Here is a 7,926-nt window from a genome sequence, read left to right on the forward strand (position 1 = left end):
AACAAGGTTTGATCAGTTGATTTGTTGCAGCTCTTTAAGTGGCCAAGTAAAACTATTTATTGTTTCTTTCCCCACCAAACCCATAATTTACCCTTAATTTATGAGACAATGCTTCTCTGCCAAACATGCAATTTTTCAGGTTTCCATGTTTTCAATGTTATATGCTAGTTAGGGCTGGACGATTCTTTCGATTTTTTCGATTAATTCGAATTTACGTTTTAAGACGATTTAATTTTTTATTAAATCGAGGTATCGCGATTTTTTTAATAAAAAAAATATATGTATTCAGAACGGAAAACAACGCGTTCTGGTAAAATAACGCGAGTCACTAAGGGGACATGATTAGCTGTTAACAAGTTAGCCTGTTACATTACAGTACATACAATTTCACTTACCACATAAACAGAGTAGAGAGATGATTGAAGACAATGGCGAATTATTTGCATATCAGGGCTCTAGAGTGCGACCTAATTTCTCAATGGTGCGAGAGCCGTTCAAGGGCAAAAAGAAACTACTACGTGCGACTATGAAAAAATATTTAGGAGCACCATGTGCGACTGACCCGACCAGCATATTTGCGTTTGCTCTGAGTGGAGCTTCAAAGGTTTCTATGTGTTTTGCACGTTGACTAATGTATCTCAAGTGTAGAAAGAGTGTAAATAAGAGACTGAATGGGCAGTAGCTTTGTTTATTATAATAGAGCTTTGTGAGATTGCGAACTAAGATGAGTGACAGCTTTTAATCATTTTTAAGGGAGTTTGTAAACGAGATGTTGATTTATTACAACAGTTAAATAAACAAGAAGTTATTAAGTGACTTACATTGTCTGACTATAACACTATTGCCTGATTTTGCTCTATATCGTCGTCAAAAGTGGTCTAAAATAAAGTCACAGCTGAGCCGCTGCGCATCTCCACTCAAACACAGCGGTTTTTCATTTATGAAGGAACGTGCGTTTTTAAACGAATCTAGTGAAATGATTCAATTTCCCATTCATAAAGAGTCACTTGCTTTATTCTTGAATTAACCATCCGTTCGAACGAATCAAATGAATATGATTCAGTAATTAAATAAGTGTCTTACCACCACCTGCTGGCAGATCGTTTCAGTTATTTAAATCATTTAATATTTCTGTGTTCAAAATTGTATATTTTTGTATACGATATAAGTGCAAGAGAAAAGCATGGCAATATATATTTTCCTCCCATCTCATATTTATTTGTCTTACAAACATTTACTGTGTATGGTATGATAAGAATGGGGCCTGGTGGAAAGCACTGATGCAGTTGCTATGTATATTGCAAAATATATGGTGCCCATATATACAGGCCTGATAGTGGAAAAAATTCCTGAGCCTGAACTTTTTTTTCCCTTGCCCCCCGAGGTGAGTGGGGTGGAGGTACTATGTATGCGACGCACTTTTAACACATAACTTGTTGGTTCAGTTCAGTCAGATAAAGGTTTTTTTTTTTTTTTTTTACAAAAAAAGCTTATAGATTGGCATTTCAGCCTTTATCCCATTAAAATGAATAAATCAAGTATATAATGCATAACATTTATTTAAAACAATGTCCTAATTGTTTAGATTTTTAGAAAGCACATTAACTTCTTTCACATTTACAACTCTGTGTTTGCATAAAAAACATTGGTCGAGATTTGCAATAATCTGACCAAAAACAGCTAAAAATTTGGACGTGCAAATTAATTCTATGTCACGAGGGGGCGCTTTAGGAGCGCTGAAATATTACGGTTTCCCTAAGAATGGCTGAAAGCAAAGCAGCATTAATGCTGTTTTATCAGTCATGAAATGAAAATGCCAACGACACGTTTCTGAGGACAGTCGCTTCCCTTCAGATACATTCATATAAAGACAACAGTGCCGCGTTTTGACTTTGAAAGTGCAGTGAGCATATTTATTCAATGAAATCATTGCCTCTTAAAGTTTAATCCAGCTCTATCGCGATTCTCGTCTTTCCGTCCCCAACTGTAAGACCTCTTAAAATAATTAATCCTCTTCTTTTACTATTTAAAATATTTACCACTTTTTATGGCCTTAAATTTGATACAACTAAATTGAGTTTTAAGGACCCCATGAGCCCTCTACTTCAGGATAGCCGTCGGGCAGCCGGTCAAATAATGTTGGTAGCCCGACTGGAAAACCCAATAGCTCCGGGACGTCGGGCTAGCGATTTTGCAAGCCCTGTAAATATGCCTTTATCGAAATCCTTAATGTCTTCCCCTGGCTTCATGAACATATCCATGAATTACGGTTTGAGTTGCCAGTAGGAGACAATTGTACAGTATGGGAGCTAAAAACACCTTCGCGCATGGAGCATTGCCTTAACCTGTATCATAGTGATGTCCGGTTCGCGAACGAATCGTTCTATTTAACCGGATCTTCTTAGTGAACCGGTTGAACCAGTTCACCAAATCGAACTGAATCGTTTGAAACGGTTCGCGTCTCTGGTAAGCACTAATCCACAAATTACTTAAAGGTTTTTACTTTTTAACGTGCCCGACACTCCCTCTGATTCAAAATAAATCAATTTCCCGAGTTATTCAGTTACTCAAACAGTTTTTGAACGGCTGTGAAAAGAGAGCTGATGATGCGCATGAGCAGAGCAGCTGCCAGAGCGGTTGTCGTTCTCGAGTCATGAATCAGTTGCAGCGGTTGTCGGATCACCAGTACACTGAACGAGAACCGGTTTCTTTCGGATCACCAGTACACTGAACGAGAATCGCTTTCTTTCGGATCACCAGTACACTGAACGAGAACCGGTTTCTTTCGGACGCGTCCGATTTGAGAATCGATGAGCTGATACTGTGCGCATGTGTGTCATTTTTCAAGGATGAAATGAAGCACGTTAGTCAAGTTGGTCTATTTTGTTAAACGTTTTGTTAAAAGTTTACTTAAGGATTCTGTTAGGTTATTAGCTAAAAGGGTTTTTATGATCTTGGTCAGGGAAGTGCCGTGGTACCATAATAAATTAGATGTTTGATTAAAAGAAAACGTGATTTATGAATTAGCTGCACTGTAATAAAAGATTATGATGACATGCAAAAATTGTGTTTGTATTAAATAAACAATGTTTTAATGAAACTATACACAACTATAATTTGAACCATGTTCAAACAAAAATTATTATTAAAAAAATTATTTAACTTTTAAACATGGTGGTATAATGATAAAATTGACGTAATCAAACTACTGCACAAGCAAACCAAGCGGCACGTTTCAGTCACTCTCTGTGTGAGTTCCCGAATCTCATTCTCGACTGAAGAAGCGGTTGCAGCGGTTGTCGGATCATCAGTACACTGAACGAGAACCGGTTTCTTTCGGATCACCAGTACACTGAACGAGAACCGGTTTCTTTCGGACGCGTCCGATTCGAGAATCGATGAGCTGATACTGTGCGCATGCGTGACTCGTGCAGCTGCCAAACAAACGCTCCTGCTATGACTGACTCCATCTGAACCGAACTAACGTTAGTTCTTTTTTTACCACTGTATCTGTGCTAATGCTATGAGCGTTAACTGAGGACTTGAATGAGGGGATCTGGTGAAACGTATGTTTATAACAAATAAATCTTTATGGATTGTGCATGTGCATAGTAAGCGGATCGTGTTTATGATTAGAATTAATTTATCTTATAATTTATTAAATCAAGACTTGTAAAACGTATATGATTACTGCATGTAACTGTATATGGGTGCGGGCGGGATGATAGTAATTACGTTAATGACGTCATTACGTCATAGCGTAAAAGAACTGGTGAACCGGTCTTTTGAACCGGTTCTTTGAAACGAACTGTCCGAAAGAACCGGTTCGCGGAAAAGAACCGAACTTCCCATCACTACTGTATCAATCTATTTGACAAAGACACAAGGCCCGCCCCTTCCCTACTTCTGATTGGCTCATCGGCTAGAATGTGACTTGTTTGAGTCGTTGAGCGTCAAGCTGCTCTCTGACCTGCACATCTCAGAGAAATGACAGATCAATATCCGCGTCCGCGAACCTGATTTTTTTTTTTCCCCGCAGCCACAGTACGCCGGAAATCCGGCGTGGTGCCGGAACGCTATCACCCCTGTATATATATTGTGGAAAAGCTGGGGTTTCTTCCTGGAATATCGATCCAGGAAGTGGTAAAAGACTATGCAAGCTTTGGGGGGGGGGGCTGCTGGAAGCGATGTACTGCATCTTTGATTTGATCATTTACTGAACATGATGCAAATGTTGTATTTGATTTAAAAAAAACATGATTTTCTCAGCTTTTTACTGAACATTTAGCTTTTTTTTTAAATGAAACGTAGTATCTTATGAACTTTATTTTTTAAGATTTTTTAAACATTGCATGAGGGCATGGGAGTCATCAATGACAGAGACATGTTTAAAGTTGCAAATTTAACTAATATAACGTACAAAAGTTGAATAAAGCACCGTTTTCATTCAGCGAGATGAAGAGAACAAAATAGTAACTTCATGATAAATTAGTGCCAAATATTACTAAGAAAAAGGTCATTTGTGCAGTAGGAGAAACCACTGCGGGTCTATTTTTTGTATATAATAAATGGTCCCACTTTACATTAGGTGGCCTTTACTATGTACTTACATTTAAATTAATAATTTGTTACAATGTACTTATTGTGTACATACATGTTTTTACATTGTACTTATCTTTTTTAAAAACCTATATGTAATTACATTTGTAATTAATTTTTGTAATTACCACTGTTGACCCATTCCTTACACCCCAACCCACCCTTAAACATACCCATACTACCAAACTTGTCCCTAACCTTACCCATTTCCCACCTTAATAGAAGCATAAGTGTTTTGTAATTTAATATGACCACATTGGGTACATTGTACTTATTTTTTTATGCAAATACTTAATAGTTAAGGCCACCTAATATAAAGCGTGACCTAATAAATTACACACGTCTCAGAGCACACAGACGAAATGCAATAAATGTGGTCATGCTATCTTGCTTTTAGAAGCGGATGCCTGCTGTTTGGGTAAGACATGTTGTGTAAGACCAGTCCAGTGAGGTAATTATATCAAACCACCTTGACAACAAACTTTCGCTCAGGCATTTCAGATTCAGTAAATTTGTTTTCATCATAGTTTTCTGATCATATTTTCTAAAATATTTATCCGCCAGGGCTGTATGGTGCTACAGAAGTTGAAAGCACTGGTGCTACAGAAGTTGAAAGTTTTGTAGCACAGGCCAAACAGTTGTAGCACAAATTTTGGGTGGGCGATATGGCAAAAATATCTTTGTTTTTTTTCAGGAATTTTTTTTTTCAGGGGGCAGCCATGGCCTAATGGTTAGAGAGTTGGACCTGTAACCCAAAGGTTGCAGGTTCGAGTCTCAGGTCTGGCAGGGATTGTAGGTAGGGGAAGTGAATGTACAGCGCTCTCTTCACCCTCAATAGCACGACTGAGATGAGTCCTTTGAGCAAGGCACCGAATCCCCAACTGCTCCCCCAGGCGCCGCAGCAATAGCAATATGCCTGCGCACTGCTCCGGGTGTGTGTTCACGGTGTGTGTGTTCACTACTGTGTGTGTGTGCACTTGGATGGGTTAAATGCAGAGCACAAATTCTGAGTATGGGTCACCAAACTTGGCCATACGTCACATCCTTTCCTTTCCTCTGGAGAATATCATGATTCATGATTCTTTGTCATGTTGGTTTTACTAATTTGCATGTTGTCTGTGCAGTACAGCCAAACTAATTTTTCTATTGTAAAAAAAAAAAAAAAGCCTTTCAAGGTAACAATGCAAAAAAAAAAAAAAAAAAAAAAAAAAAAAGGAAAACATTTAGGCCAAAATGGGTGAATATAAAAATATGTCATTATTTTATGTTTGTTATTAGAAATTAAGAACCGAGATATACATTTTAATTTCTTATTTTAAAGCAGCTGCATTAAAGTTCATCAGTCATGAGCAGTGAGTGATTTTTCAAAGCGTTTTGTTGTTTTAATAATATTAAAGGAATAGTTCTCGCTCTCAAGTTGTTTTAAACCTGAATTAGTTTCTTTCTTCTGTTGAATGTAAAAGTTATTTTGAAGAATGTGGGCAACCAAGCATGCTCCCCTGTGACTGTATACTGTATACTGCATAGTACCCCCCCCCCCCCCCCCCTATCAAAGTCAATGGGGACCAGCTACTGTTTGGTTAACCACATTTGCAAAAAATATCATCTTTTGTGTTCAGCACAAGAAAGAAATTAATACTACATGTGAGTGAGTAAATTATGACAGAAATTTCATTTTTGGGAGAACTATTCCTTTATTGACAAGCAGCAGCATGTTTAGTTCTGTCGCTTTAAGAAATCTGTTTCTCTCTCAAATGTTTACTTTCATTTTAAACATAACTGTGTTTATATGTAAACCCTGTGATGTTGTAGACGTGAAATCAATCAGGTGCGAAAGACAACTTAATCTAGTAACCTGGCGTTGCTTGATAGTGTGCAGAAGTTTAGAAAAAGCACATGTCAGAACATTAAATGTTTAACCGGCAAGACTTTAAAGCAGATGTAAATTAGGGCTGTGCGATTAATTGAAATCGTATCGAAATCGCGATGTGAACATACATGATTTCTAAATCGCCTTACAGCACGATTTTTTTGCACGCACTCGACTGATACTTTTCCCGCAGCATGCTATTTGAACCGATCACAACACAGTGCGCCTAAACAGAGAGCAAGAACATGCCAACGTTCATGCTTGAAACTAGAAATGGTCATGCCGGTTTTCTTAGCAGAAAGCAGCTAGACTCTGCCAGTGTTCTAATTGTTTTTATGTGGGACACTGGTCTGGGTTGTTGTTTTTTCAAACACACGCACGCACATACGCACACACATGCTTACTTTTTGCCATAGGTCTGTTCTAAAGACATTTTGTTCTACCTTTACTAGGCAGGGCTCGTTCATAAATTGTGAACGTTTTGGTCGCATATGCTCCCAAAATTTAATCTGCGTGACCTGAAATTATATTTGGGACCATTCGTGCGAGTGCGAGAAACTGTTGTGGTCCGACTTGGTTTCATTTCTTTACAAAACTTTCGCTAGCCTAACTACTGCACAGACTGCTGTGAGCTGATACAGCGACAGGTTCGCCATTCTCTCTTTCGATTGTGAAAAATAAAAGGTCTCAACAAAACCGCTTTTAAAGAAATATAATATATTTTGTGCTATAGCGTACATTCTGTCAGTTACAATTCTGGCGCCTCCGTGTCCATATACGTTACTGTACAACGCGGCATTCATCCACATCAGATGATAACTCAGCGGCAGAGTTCCACTCACACAGGGGCATAATTTTCACTGGGGACATGCTTTTCAAAATCCTGTTTGTGTCCTCTCATATTTCAAATGGTTTTGTTATAATAATCTCTTTTATTGTAGAATGCACGCTCGGCGCCTTTGAGAGTCTCGCAAGATCGTTAAAACGAAACCAAAAGTAAAATGCGGACGCACATTCAAAAGCAATTTTAATATCCCGCGTTTAGAGAGCGACTCCTCAATGCGCGCAAATTAGGCTACATAAAATATCTAGGCAGTTATTAGTATGTGGGCTATAAAAAATATATTGTGCAGTTGTCTATAGTTCTGTATCATGCTTGAAAAATCTGGTCTCTATTTGCACTTTGAATATTGAAAGAGTAGCCTACTTTGATCATGTGCTTGTAAAACATCTGCAGTCAGAATCAGCCATGAAGAATCAAGATCAGTGCATTACTAAAAAGAAATTGAGTGCGCCTAAATTTTTTTGGTGCTCCTAACTTTTTTTCACCTGCTAGGTGATTTTTTTTTCTGCCTTCTGTTTTAGAGACATGTTACAGGTCTTTGATAAAGATCTAATTGTTTTCCTTTAAAAAAAATGTTTTAGATTCACACTGTAAATCATGTCTGTGTCAAAAT

The sequence above is a fragment of the Garra rufa genome, chromosome 13, assembly GCF_049309525.1.
Source record: "Garra rufa chromosome 13, GarRuf1.0, whole genome shotgun sequence".
NCBI lineage: Eukaryota > Metazoa > Chordata > Actinopteri > Cypriniformes > Cyprinidae > Garra > Garra rufa.